Source organism: Ranitomeya imitator, chromosome 5, assembly GCF_032444005.1.
Source record: "Ranitomeya imitator isolate aRanImi1 chromosome 5, aRanImi1.pri, whole genome shotgun sequence".
NCBI lineage: Eukaryota > Metazoa > Chordata > Amphibia > Anura > Dendrobatidae > Ranitomeya > Ranitomeya imitator.
Window position 1 is genome coordinate 398740674 of NC_091286.1, and position 15705 is coordinate 398756378.

General features: G+C 44.3%; 1 long non-coding RNA gene across 1 annotated transcript in view; it reads right to left on the bottom strand.

Moving 5' to 3' along the window:
• The window catches only part of LOC138637988 (uncharacterized), a 155033-nt gene that overhangs the window by 32514 nt on the left and 106814 nt on the right, over window positions 1–15705 (bottom strand). Inside the window, exon 2 of the long non-coding RNA XR_011312430.1 lies at window positions 14948–15055. This is a non-coding gene — a long non-coding RNA (uncharacterized lncRNA). The remainder of the gene's footprint in view (window positions 1–14947; window positions 15056–15705) is intronic.

Here is a 15705-nt window from a genome sequence, read left to right on the forward strand (position 1 = left end):
GTACTGTGCAGTGTATATATACAGGAGGAGTGGTACTGTGCAGTGTATATATACAGGACAGGAGGAGCGGTACTGTGCAGTGTATATATACAGGGCAGGAGGAGTGGTACTGTGCAGTGTATATATACAGGACAGGAGGAGTGGTACTGTGCAGTGTATATATACAGGAGGAGTGGTACTGTGCAGTGTATATATACAGGAGGAGTGGTACTGTGCAGTGTATATATACAGGAGGAGTGGTACTGTGCAGTGTATATATACAGGAGGAGTGGTACTGTGCAGTGTATATATACAGAAGTGGTACTGTGCAGTGTATATATACAGGACAGGAGGAGTGGTACTGTGCAGTGTATATATACAGGACAGGAGGAGTGGTACTGTGCAGTGTATATATACACGACAGGAGGAGCGGTACTGTGCAGTGTATATATACAGGACAGGAGGAGCGGTACTGTGCAGTGTATATATACAGAAGTGGTACTGTGCAGTGTATATATACAGGACAGGAGGAGTGGTACTGTGCAGTGTATATATACAGGACAGGAGGAGTGGTACTGTGCAGTGTATATATACAGGACAGGAGGAGTGGTACTGTGCAGTGTATATATACAGGACAGGAGGAGTGGTACTGTGCAGTGTATATATACAGGACAGGAGGAGTGGTACTGTGCATTGTATATATACAGGAGGAGTGGTACTGTGCAGTGTATATATACAGGAGGAGTGGTACTGTGCATTGTATATATACAGGAGGAGTGGTACTGTGCAGTGTATATATACAGGACAGGAGGAGTGGTACTGTGCAGTGTATATATACAGGACAGGAGGAGTGGTACTGTGCAGTGTATATATACAGGGCAGGAGGAGCGGTACTGTGCAGTGTATATATACAGGGCAGGAGGAGTGGTACTGTGCAGTGTATATATACACAGGACAGGAGGAGTGACACTGTGCGGTGTATATATACAGGACAGGAGGAGTGGCACTGTGCGGTGTATATATACAGGACAGGAGGAGTGGCACTGTGCGGTGTATATACACAGATACTTAGATTTACACCACGCAGGCTATATACAGTATATAAAACTGAGCAGCACCAAATATTTAAGGGCTTGTCCACTACTAGGACAACCCCTAAATGTTCGGCCCCGATAAATTAATAAAGCCTATACTCACCTCCTGTGCCAGCGCCGTTCCCACAGAGGCTGTTATGTGGTGTTATGACACGTGATGCCCGGAACCAATCATTGCTGGTGTCACTGTCTCAATCTTCGCACAATCTGAACATGAAGAAGACGTCCGGGATCAAGCAGCTCACCCTGCACGTCCTCTTCATGTTCAGTTTGTCTGAAGGCGAAGACAGTGACACCAGCACTGATTGGTTCCGGGCATCACGTGTCATAACACCACATCACAGCCTCTGTGGGAACGGCGCTGGCACAGGAGGTGAGTATAGGCTTTATTAATTTATCACGACCGAACATTTAGTTTAAGACGAGGTTGTCCTAGTGGGAGACAATCCCTTTAAGCAGTGGACTCTTTATTAGCCCATATTCTCGGCCATATTCTCGGAGTCCACCGCACACACACAGGGAACCGTGGAATTACTGGGGCTCTGGCCTGTCGCAAAATGGCAGCGCCGGACACCCACGCAGCACTGCTGGGCACCGGAGACACCCGCAGCACCGGCCAGCAACCGCCAGGCATCCAGAGACACCCAGCAGCAGCACCAGACATGCACCAGCACAAGACCCCCCACACCATCACACCGCACATCAGCGCCCCCCTCATCCTGGCCTGCAGCATCACCCCACTCCTGCCTCCTCCAGCAACGACCCTGAGACCCCCCTTCACTGCACCCAGTAAGCAATAAGACGCATGGATTATAAGAAGCACCACCATTTTATTAAAAAATATTTTTTTCTTATTTTTCTCCTCAAAATTTGGGGTGCGTCTTATAATCCGGAGCGTCTTATAATCCAACAATTACGTGTATATATATATATATATGTATCCAAAAACGAGGCAGCACTCCATAGTTCAATATAAAAACGTGCAGGGTTTAATTTACCCACATATTCTAGCAACGTTTCAGCTCACAATGAGCTTTTCTCAAGCCTTGAGAAAAGCTCATTGTGAGCTGAAACGTTGCCAGAATATGTGGGTAAATTAAACCCTGCACGTTTTTATATTGAACTATGGAGTGCTGCCTCGTTTTTGGATACTTGCAATTGTGGATGATCGCTGGACTGATTGTCTTGGGGCCCTGCACCTGAAGATAAGTATTTCTGTGACATACATACATACATACATACATACATACATACACACACGTAGACACACATACAGACACTCACACACATATCTATATATACACATACATAGACACACATATATACATGCATGCACACACACAGACACACACATATACACATACATAGACACACATACATACATGCACGCACACACACACATAGACACACACACACATACGGTATATATATATACATACATACACATACATACATGCACGCGCGCACACACACACATACATAGACACACACACTCACTCACACATACATTATATAGGTGAAACCGCGACTGCGGTATGTACATTATATAGCTGATACCACTGTGTGTAATATACTGCGACCGCTATGTATAGCCCATAAAGGCCAGACGCTGTGTGTGTACAAATGTGTGTGTGTGTGTGTCTGTGTATGTATATATATATATATATACACACACACACGCACATAAACACTGCGGCTGACCTATATGGCCTATACACAGCGGTCGCAGTATATTACACACAGTGGTATCACCTATATAATGTACGTACCGCAGTTTCACCTATATAATGTATGTACAACAGTATACAATATACATTAGACAGGTCAAACTGCAAATGCTGCATATACTTACAAAAGGTTTCATCTTGGTTCTCACCTGAGATAGTGGAGGATGAGGAGGGTCCACTGTCCAGCCGGCATCGGAGGTGCTAAGGACGTGGGGCGGATGCCGGACGGGGATTGGTGAGGAGAGCTCTGTTCTCTGATGCTGGTTCTGGCCAGGGTCAGACACGGTGAGGCTCAGGTGTCTCTGCGTGCGGTGGCGGCCTTTTCAAACCTTTGCACAGGCCCTGGTGCGTGCGCTCTCCTGTTTGCCTTCACTGACAAAAGCTGCAGCCGTGTACGCAAGCACAAATGAGGGCTGTGCTCATGTGGGCCGCCACGGCCTTGGTCAGCGCGTTCACCAAGAGAGCACGCACCAGGGCCTGTGCAGAGGATTTAGAGGGCCGGTGGCCCATTTTGTAGTTCTGTGTGCTTAGGGGTCCCTTAACACTCCGGGCCCCGCTGCAACCTCTGTAGTTACGCCCCTGATAGTGGTATACCATAGGCACAGATATACAATGTTATATACACTGGATGGATCAATCCTGCACCTGGCCCTGGACACACATGCACTGTATATATACAGGGCCATGTATATAGCATGTGATGTCTGGTCACCAGGTTCAGGCGTGATCACTCCAGTGCTGGATTCTGTAGACAGTCTGTGCTCACTCTCGGTATAGGGAGATTTATTGCAGGAGGCTGAACTTTCCTGCAGTCTGGTGACCCTGGAGCCGATGACCTGGCACTGACAGGGTGAAAGTTCAGACTCCTGCAATAAATCTGTGAGCATCAGCAGAGCGGCCACTGATACTATAGAGACCGGCCCTGGACTTATCAGGAGGTGAGCAGCAGCGTTCACCTCCTCACCACACACAGAGCTGAAGGTACTCACTGATGTCTGGGCCATCCACATGCAGATCTCCAGCAGTTACATGCAGCAGTGTCCCCTCTCTACCTCTGGAGCCGGCCGCACACACAGGGAGAAGGGGGCGTGTCTGCAGCTCCACTGTGAGGCAGCTGCCAGGACATAGAGAACACAGCGCCGGCCACCAGCAGCCCGAATCAGCTGCTTGGTGACCGGCCCGGGGGGCACATGCCCCTTTTCCACCCGGCCCAGCCCGCGCCTGCATATGGGGTATCAGCGTACTCAGGAAAAATTGTACAACAACTTTTGGCGTCCATTTTCTCCTGTTACCCTTGGTAAAATAAAACAAATTGGAGCTGAAGTAAATTTTTTGTGAAAATATTTTTCTGCTCCAGGATGTCTTCCTGGAGCAGAACAATATTGTATCATACAATTATTAGGTTCTGTAGAAGGACGTAGATCTGGGGATTTATTATGATGGAATATAGGCTGAACTGGATGGATAAATGTCTTTTTTCGGCCTTACTAACTATGTTACTATGTAAATGTTCATTTTTATTTAAACATTCCAAAAATTCCTGTGAAGCACCAGAAGGGTTAATAAACTTCTTGAATATGGTTTTGAGCACCTTGAGGGGTGCAGATTTTAGAATGGTGTCATACTTGGATATGTTCTATTATATAGACCCCTCAAAATGACTTCAAATGAGATGTGGTCCCTAAAAAAAATGGTGTTGTAAAAATGAGAAATTGCTGGTCAACTTTTAACCCTTATAACTCCCTAACAAAAAAAAAGTTTTGGTTCCAAAATTGTGCTGATGTAAAGTAGACATTTGGGAAATGTTACTTATTAAGTATTTTGTGTGACGTATCTCTGATTTACCGTATATACTCGAGTATAAGCCGAGATTTTCAGCCCAAAATTTTGGGCTGAAAGTGCCCCTCTCGGCTTATACTCGAGTCACGGTAGCGGTGGGGTCGACGGGTGAGGGGGAGAGGGCGCTGAGGCATACTCACCTAGTCCTGGCGGTCCTGGTGCTCCCCCTGCCGTCCCACGGTCTTCGGTGCTGCAGCTCTTCCCCTGTTCAGCGGTCACGTGGGACCGCTCATTAGAGAAATGAATACGCGGCTTCACCTCCTATAGGGGTGGATCCACATATTCATTTCTCTAATCAGCGGTGTCAGTGACAGCTGATAGAGGAAGAGGCTGCGGCACTGAAGGCTGTGTGACACGCAGAGGGAGCGGGACGCCGGGACCAGGTAAGTATTTTATATTCACCTGTCCCCGTTCCATCTTCCCGGCGCCGCTCCATCTTCCCGACGTCGCTCCGCTCTGAGTGTTCAGGTCAGAGGGCGCGATGACGCGTATAGTATGCGTGGCGCCCTCTGCCTGATCAGTCAGTGCGGAGAGACGCCGGGACCGGACGCTGGGAGCTGCAAGCAAGAGAGGTGAGTATGGCATTTTTTTTTAAATTGCAGCAGCAATGGCACAGCTTTCTATGGCACAGCTATGGGGTAATACTGAACTGCGCAGAGCACTATATGGCAGCTATGGGGCAATACTGAATGGTGCAGAGCACTATATGGCACAGCTATGGGGCAATACTGAACGGCGCAGAGCACTATATGGCAGCTATGGGGCAATACTGAACGGCGCAGAGCACTATATGGCACCTATGGGGCAATACTGAATGGTGCAGAGCACTATATGGCACAGCTATGGGGCAATACTGAACGGTGCAGAGCACTATATGGCAGCTATGGGGCAATACTGAATGGTGCAGAGCACTATATGGCACAGCTATGGGGCAATACTGAACGGTGCAGAGCACTATATGGCAGCTATGGGGCAATACTGAATGGCGCAGAGCACTATATGGCACAGCTATGGGGCAATAATGAACGGCACAGAGCACTATATGGCACATCTATGGGGCAATAATGAACGGTGCAGAGCACTATATGGCACAGCTTTATATGGCACATCTATGGGGCAATGATGAACGGTGCAGAGCACTATATGGCACAGCTTTCTATGGCACATCTATGGGGCAATAATGAACAGTATGGAGCATCTATTTTTATTTTTGAAATTCACTGGTAGCTGCTGCATTTCCTACCCTAGGCTTATACTCGAGTCAATAAGTTTTCCCAGTTTTTTGTGGCAAAATTAGGGGGGTCGGCTTATACTCGAGTATATACGGTAATTGTATAAAAATTCAAAGTTGGAAAATTGCGAAATTTTCAAAATTTTCGCCAAATTTCCGTTTTTTTCACAAATAAACGCAGGTAATATCAAAGAAATTTTACCACTATCATGAAGTACAATATGTCACGAAAAAACATTGTCAGAATCACTGGGATCCGTTGAAGCGTTCCAGAGTTGTAACCTCATAAAGGGACAGTGGTCAGAATTGTAAAAATTGGCCCGGTCATTAACGTGCAAACCACCCTTGGGGGTAAAGGGGTTAATGCAAGTTTTGCACTTCTGTGAAGATGATATTCCATCCCATACAATTAAATAACCTTTTATATTTCAGCTACCTAACTAAGCATGTGTACATAGTAAGAAGTAACAGGATGACTACAACTGAAAAGGTTAGTAAATGTTAAAATAATATATAATACAGTATATACAGGTGCTTCTCACAAATTAGAATAACATCAAAAGTTAATTTATTTTAGTTCTTCAATACAGAAAGTGAAACTCATATTATATAGAGTCATCACAAACAGAGTGATCTATTTCAAGTGTTTATTTCTGTTAACCCCTTTCTGACATCGGACGTACTATCCCGTCCATGTGGGGTGGGCCCCTATGACCATGGACGGGATAGTACGTCCAGCGCAATCGGCGGCGCTCACGCAGCAACGCTTTATTATCATACCGCCAAACAAAAAGTGGAATAACACGCGATCAAAAAGACAGATATAAATAACCATGGTACCGCTGAAAACGTCATCTTGTCCCGCAAAAAACGAGCCGCCATACAGCATCATCAGCAAAAAACTAAAAAAGTTATAGTCCTGAGAATAAAGCGATGCCAAAATAATTATTTTTTCTATAAAATAGTTTTTATCGTATAAAAGCGCCAAAACATAAAAAAATGATATAAATGAGGTGTCGCTGTAATCGTACTGACCCGAAGAATAAAACTGCTTTATCAATTTTACCAAACGCGGAACGGTATAAACGCCTCCCCCAAAAGAAATTCATGAATAGCTGGTTTTTGGTCATTCTGCCTCACAAAAATCGGAATAAAAAGCGATCAAAAAATGTCACGTGCCCGAAAATGTTAACAATAAAAACGTCAACTTGTCCCGCAAAAAACAAGACCTCACATGACTCTGTGGACCAAAATATAGAAAAATTATAGCTCTCAAAATGTGGTAACGCAAAAAATATTTTTTGCAATAAAAAGCATCTTTCAGTGTGTGACGGCTGCCAATCATAAAAATCCGCTAAAAAATCCGCTATAAAAGTAAATCAAACCCCCCTTCATCACCCCCTTAGTTAGGGAAAAATTAAAAAAATGTATTTATTTCCATTTTCCCATTAGGGCTAGGGTTAGGGCTAGGGTTAGGGCTAGGGTTAGGGTTATGGTTAGGGCTAGGGTTAGGGCTAGGGTTAGGGTTAGGGCTAGGGTTAGGATTAGGGTTAGGGCTAGGGTTAGGGCTACAGTTTGGGTTGGGGCTAAAGTTACAGTTAGGGTTTAGATTACATTTACGGTTGGGAATAGGGTTGGGATTAGTGTTAGGGGTGTGTCTGGGTTAGAGGTGTGGTTAGGGTTACTGTTGGGATTAGGGTTAGGGATGTGTTTGGATTAGGGTTTCAGTTATAATTGTGGGGTTTCCACTGGTTAGACACATCAGGGGCTCTCCAAACGCGACATGGCGTCCGATCTCAATTCCAGCCAATTCTGCGTTGAAAAAGTAAAACAGTGCTTCTTCCCTTCCGAGCTCTCCCGTGTGCCCAAACAGGGGTTTACCCCAACATATGGGGTATGAGCGTACTCAGGACAAATAGGACAACAACTTTTGGGGTCCAATTTCTCCTGTTACCCTTGGGAAAATACAAAACTCGGGGCTAAAACATATTTTTTGTGGGAAAAAAAAGATTTTTTATTTTCACGGCTCTGCGTTATAAACTGTAGTGAAACACTTGGGGGTTCAAAGTTCTCACAACACATCTAGATTAGCTCCCTGGGGGGTCTAGTTTCCAATATGGGGTCACTTGTGGGGGGTTTCTACTGTTTAGGTACATTAGGGTTTCTGCAAACGCAATGTGACGTCTGCAGACCATTCCATCTAAGTCTGCATTCCAAATGGCGCTCCTTCCCTTCCGAGCTCTGCCATGCGCTCAAACGGTGGTTTCCCCCAACATACGGGGTATCCGCATACTCAGGACAAATTGGACAACAACTTTTGGGGTCGAATTTCTCCTCTTACCCTCGGGAAAATACAAAACTGGGGGCTAAAAAATAATTTTGGGGGGAAAGATTTTTTTTTTAATTTTCACGGCTCTGCGTTACAAACTGTAGTGAAACACTTGGGGGTTCAAAGCTATCACAACACATCTAGATGAGTTCCTTAGGGGGTCTAGTTTCCAAAATGGTGTCACTTGTGGGAGGTTTCTACTGTTTAGGTACATTAGGGGCTCTGCAAATGCAATGTGACACCTGCAGACCATTCCATCTAAGTCTGCATTCAAATGGCACTCCTTCCCTTCTGAGCCCTCCCATGCGCCCAAACAGTGGTTCCCCCCACATATGGTGTATCATCGCACTCAGGACAAATTGGGCAACAAATTTTGGGGTCCAATTTCTCCTGTTACCCTCAGGAAAATACAAAACTGGGGGCTAAAAAATAATTTTTGTGGGAAAAAAATGTTGTTTTATTTTTACGGCTCTGCATTATAAACTTCTGTGAAGCACTTGGTGGGTCAAAGTGCTCACCACACCTCTAGATAAGTTCCTTAGGGGGTCTACTTTCCAAAATGGTGTCATTTGTGGGGGGTTTCAATGTTTAGGCACATCAGTGGCTCTTCAAACGCAACATGGCGTTCTATCTCAATTTCTGTCAATTTTGCTTTGAAAAGTCAAACGGCGCTCCTTCCCTTCCGAGCTCTCCCATCCGCCCAAACAGTGGTTTACCCCCACATATGGGGTATCAGCGTACTCAGGACAAATTGTACAACAACTTTTGGGGTCCAATTTCTTCTCTTATCCTTGGGAAAATAAAAAATTGGGGCGAAAAGATAATTTTTGTGAAAAAATATGATTTTTTATTTTTACGGTTCTACATTATAAACTTCTGTGAAGCACGTGGTGGGTCAAAGTGCTCACCACACCTCTAGATAAGTTCCTTAGGGGGTCTACTTTCCAAAATGGTGTCACTTGTGGGGGGGTTTCAATGTTTAGCCACATCAGGGGCTCTCCAAACGAAACATGGCGTCCCATCTCAATTCCAGTCAATTTTGCATTGAAAAGTCAAATGGCACTCCTTCGCTTCCGAGCTTTGCCATGCGCCCAAACAGTGGTTTACCCCCACATGTGGGGTATTGGCATACGCAGGACAAATTGTACAACAATGTTTGGGGTCTATTTTCTCCTGTTACCCTTGGTAAAATAAAACAAATTGGAGCTGAATTAAATTTTTTGTGAAAAAAAGTTAAATGTTCATTTTTATTTAAACATTCAAAAAATTCCTGTGAAGCACCAGAAGGGTTAATAAACTTCTTGAATATGGTTTTGAGCACCTTGAGGGGTGTAGTTTTTAGAATGGTGTCACACTTGGGTATTTTCTATCATATAGACCCCTCAAAATGACTTCAAATGAGATGTGGTCCCTAAAATAAAATGGTGTTGTAGAAATGAGAAATTGCTGGTCAACTTTTAACCCTTATAACTCCCTAACAAAAAAAAATTTTGCTTTCAAAATTGTGCTGATGTAAAGTAGACATGTGGGAAATGTTACTTATTAAGTATTTTGTGTGACATATCTCTGTGATTTAATTGCATAAAAATTCAAAGTTGGAAAATTGCAAAATTTTCATAATTTTCGCCAAATTTCCGTTTTTTTCACAAATAAACGCAGGTACTATCAAAGAATTTTTACCATTGTCATGAAGTACAATATGTCCCGAGAAAACAGTGTCAGAATCACCAGGATCCATTGAAGCGTTCCAGAGTTATAACCTCATAAAGGGACAGTGGTCAGAATTGTAAAAATTGGCCCGGTCATTAACGTGCAAACCACCCTTGGGGGTAAAGGGGTTAATGTTGATGATTATGGCTTACAGCCAATGAAAACCCAAAAGTCATTATCTCAGTAAATTAGAATACTTTATGACACCAGCTTGAAAAATGGTTATGCTTCTTATAATCCATGCGACTTATTGCTTATCGTGGGTGGTGGCTGTGGTGAAGCGGGGTCCCAGGGTTGCTGCTGGAGGAGGCAAGAGTGGAGTGTTGCTGCAGGCCGCAGACTGGGATGAGGGAGTGTTCAGATGTGCAGTGCGCTGCTGTGGGTGTCTGGTGATGCGGGTGGTGTTCGGAGCGGTGGGGGGGTCTGCTGACATTTTGTGAAAGGCCAGAGTCCCCCCGCAGTTCTATGGTTTCCTATGCTGTGGACTCCGGGAACATTGCTGCCAGAGCGGCACATGCACAGATGGAGATCTCGGCATCAAGATTTTGGGAGATGAGATCTCAGCGCAGCAGCGGACACCACCTGCAGCAGTGCGCCGCACATCCGAACACCCCCTGCGGCCTGCAGCAACGCTCCACTCTTTCTTCCTCCAGCCACGACCCTGGTACCCCGCTCCATTGTGGCCGGTAAGGTATATCCGCATTATAAGACGCACCCCCATTTTCCCGCCATATTTGGGAGAAAAAAGGCGGCAGGTTGGGTCCTTTAGTACAGTGATTTTCAACCTTTTTTGAGCCGCGGCACACTTTTTATACTTAAAAAATTGCGGGGCACACCACCAACCAAAATGGCACAAAATGGTGCGTCCAGGTTTGAGATGAAAGTCTGCAGTCATTCTATGTGACTGCAGGCTTCTGAATTCTCACAGCGCAAGCACTGCACACTTTTAGGATTCTCCCTTGCCGGTGGCCAGAGTGGACGGTCATGACAGCACAAGTATGTGATTTGGATACTTCTGGCCACATTCTAACTAGACGTGTCCGGCCTCAGTCAATTCATTTTCATTGAATGAGGCCACACATGTCTAGTCAGCACGTGACCACATGTATGTAAATCACCAACATCAGAGAATTGTGATAGCAGTGTGCACTGTGAGAATTCAGAAGTCTGCAGTCACATAGTATGACTGCAGACTCATCACAACCTTGGACATCCCCTTTAATGTTCCTAACATAAATAAAAATATGAGAATTAGTATCACAAAAAAAACACATTTACATCCAGGTACCTGATAGATGACGTTGTTTGTGTAGTCACCTCTTTCTTTTCATCTTCACCTTGTCCAGATGCCATGATGACTCTTCTCATCCACCGGCAGAGCTCGTTTCTGCAGACTTCCATCTTCTCCTGTCTTCTGCAGTACATTCTGACACAACACCCTTAAAGATAGCAGTGTAATTATAATGCTCCGGAATAAAAATATCTTCTCTAGGCTGAGCCCCTAAGTAAATAATTGCCCCTCACTTTATTCCCAGCACATAATATGACCCTCACTGTCCCTCTTATGGTACATGCCATCCACACTACCCTCTCTCTCTTTTCTATACTTCACACTGCCTTCTCATACTGTGTCCCTCATAGAGAGCCCAGTCTCTCTACTGTGCCCCTTCATTACACTCCTCCTACTTGGCATACTGTCTCCTCCTGGCTGTTACCCTCACACTACTCAGTATCTATTCTGTATCCACTCACACTTTCATCCCCCCATACTGTCTGCACACATTTCTAATAGCCTCCTCATGTACATCCCCCCCCCCCTGCTAACATACCCCTTTGCTCTCTCCATATTTCCTCCTCACACATTCCCCCCTCACACATTCCCCCGACTCCCCATACTGTCCTCACACATTTCATCACCGTTGCTCCCAATACTTTGTCAGCACACATTTTTCCCCTCGCTACTGTGTCCACCCCCATCTCCCCACTCACCCCCACAGAATATATCCACTCCCCTTCCGATAGAATAAATCCATCCCCTTCCACACAGAATAAATGCACCCTGCCCCACACATGCTAAATAAATTCCAGCCCCCCACGTACACACTGAATAAATCCCCCCACACACACACTGAATAAATCCCCCCCACACACACTGAATAAATCCCCCCAAACACACTGAATAAATCCCCCCACACACTGAATAAATTCCCCCCACACACACTGAATAAATTCCCCCCACACACACTGAATAAATCCCACCACACACACTGAATAAATCCCCCCACACACACTGAATAAATCCCCCCACACACACACTGAATAAATCCCCCCCCCACACACTGAATAAATCCCTACACACACACTGAATAAATCCCCCCCACACTTAATAAATCCCCCCACACACTTAATAAATCCCCCCCACACACACTGAATAAATCCCCCCAACACACACTGAATAAATCCCCCCACACACACTGAATAAATCCCCCCCACACACTGAATAAATCCCCACACACTTAATAAATCCCCCCACACTTAATAAATCCCCCCACACACACTGAATAAATCCCCCCACACACTGAATAAATCCCCACACACTTAATAAATCCCCCCACACACACTGAATAAATCCCCCCACACACACTGAATAAATTCCCCCCACACACACTGAATAAATTCCCCCCACACACACTGAATAAATCCCACCACACACACTGAATAAATCCCCCCACACACACACTGAATAAATCCCCCCACACACACACTGAATAAATCCCCCCCCCACACACTGAATAAATCCCTACACACACACTGAATAAATCCCCCCCACACTTAATAAATCCCCCACACACACACTTAATAAATCCCCCCCACACACACTGAATAAATCCCCCCCACACACACTGAATAAATCCCCCCACACACACTGAATAAATCCCCCCCACACACACTGAATAAATCCCCCCACACTTAATAAATCCCCCCACACTTAATAAATCCCCCCCACACACACTGAATAAATCCCCACACACACACTGAATAAATCCCCACACACTTAATAAATCCCCCCACACTTAATAAATCCCCCCCACACACACTGAATAAATCCCCCACACACACACTGAAAAAATCCCCACACACACACTGAATAAATCCCCCCCACACTTAATAAATCCCCCCACACTTAATAAATCCCCCCACACACACTGAATAAATCCCCCACACACACTGAATAAATCCCCACACACACTTAATAAATCCCCCCACACACTTAATAAATCCCCCCCACACTCTGAATAAATCTCCCCCACACACACTGAATAAATCCCCCACACACTTAATAAATCCCCCCACACACTTAATAAATCCCCCCACACACTTAATAAATCCCCCCACACACTTAATAAATCCCCCCACACACTTAATAAATCCCCCCACACACACACTGAATCTCCCCAACACACTTAATAAATCCCACACACATTTAATAAATACCCCCACACACTGAATAAATCCCCCCACTGAATAAATCCCCCCCCAACACACTGATTAAATCCTGACTCCCCCAAACACTGAATAAATATTCCCCATAAACCCGCCCCACGCTGAATCTTCGGTGTCTTCAGCTCCAGAACTACAGGAGCACTTACCACCAAGTCTCTTCTTTCTCCTGCGCGCCGGATAGTGACGTCAGCAGCGTGATCACATGACTTGATCACGCTGCTGGCATCGCTCTGACCCAGCGGTCAGAGCCTCAATTGTACTCGCAGCTGGTAGATGTCTGTGAGTACAATTGATCTCCGGGAGCCGGCGCGCTGCAGCTTCTCTGTGCCGGCTGTCAGCTTGACAGTCGGCACAGAGAACAGCTGACTCCCAGTGCGGGGGCGGCAGAATGCAGCCGCCGGGGGAGACACTTTGGACCGCTGCATTAGGCGGCGGCGTTCCCCGCGGCACACCCGACCATGTGTCGCGGCACACTAGTGTGCCGCGGAACACTGGTTGAAAATCACTGCTTTAGTACACTAGTAAGTATCGACTTTAGTTATCCCTATTAGGTCTACATGATTGTGTTTATGTTTACAGCTGCATTTTGGCACTTTAGCACTAGCACTTTATTATTGAGCACACTTAATGCTGCTTCCTAATTAGGATATAACCTTGGTTAGTAGGAGTTTTCTCTTTCACACTAATTCTTAATGGGTTACTCCGCCACTGAATTTGGCTATTAGGGAATGTATTGGCTTTGGAAGCTATTTGGACACTTAGTCTATTTTAATTTGAATTGAATTTTTTCTTCCAATGAAACCAATGTGATAACTTATGCCGTCAACATGAAATTATAATTAGGACCCTTTTTTATCTGCTTCGGCCTGAATATTCTGTTCAAGACTGTATATACCTACATGTATTGATACTAAAATAATTTGTCTTAAAATTCTCTTTTGTCCCCATTTTGCTTTACTGAAGCTGGTTGGGGCTTTGTGTGGTATATATATATATATATATATATATATATATATATATATATATATATATATATATATATATATATATATATATATATATATATATATATAATGTATAATAAAAAATGAAGGCAGCGCACCAAAGTGAAAAGGAGCTATTTAATAGCCCAAATTGGTGAAGTTTCGGCTTAAAGTCGTGACCCTTTTTCAAGCTTTTTCAAGGCTTGAAAAAGGCTCACAATCTTGAGCTGAATAGTCGCCATTTTGGGCTATTATATAACACTTTTTCTCTTTGAACTGATGGGCTGCCTCCATCTTTTATCTTCTATATTGAAGGTTTGGAATTTGCCTGGGGGGCACCCAGGTAGGCATTTGCCTGTTGCTGCTTTTTCTTTTGTTCTTTTACATATATATACCAACACATTGTCGCAAAATAGTGTCTTCACATAGATCAATTACTTCCCTTGAACAGTTCTGATTTTAAAATGACACATGAACATTGAGCAATAGTTAATGGGGTGGGAAACATAAAAAGCAAAGCAGGTTATCCTTGGAAAGTGATAAAACATTACCTGAGTAGTCCCCATTATGTCTCAGCCTGATGTACGATGCAGACATTCGCAGGCAGCAGTGAAGGGAGAATGTGCGCTTACAATCCAGCTTCAATATGTTGATAGAACCTAGGATGGGAATGGAGAAAAATGAAGAAAAAAATAATGTAGAAAATGATGAAATCTCATAAAATAAACTGATTCGTGAACAAAGACCGGTATGTATGACCTGATGAGATTTTGCTGTTGCCTGCTAGCCAAAGCTTGACAATGTACAAATAATTGAAGCATTGTGTGATGTTGTACACAGATTTCACTTTCTGACTCTCTACATTAATGATCATGAACTTATAGCTACAAATACACACAACCTTATGTCTCTTGCCATAGGACAATCTGCTGTAGAGGATGACAATATGGAGGTGTTTGTTCCTACATATTTCTGTTTTTTTAATCCTTTACATACAAATGATTTTACATGAATGCTGGTATTCTGAAATGCATTGCATTTTTAAGCCAATTGTTCGCCACATTGGAGAATTGAAAAATGAGTATTTTCCATATATTTTTATTTATGCATATTTTCTCTCATTATTCTTAATGACACTATGCAGAATATTTATGACCAGTTGCTCTTTTGTGAACACATCAGTGGTGAGTCTTCATATTTCCTTACATCAAGTATTTAATGGGAGACCAATAGGAGAGGTCCTTATGGGGCTGTCTCGAGGATTTTGGCTGTTTAGAATTGCGATCATTTAATAAATTAGAGCTATATG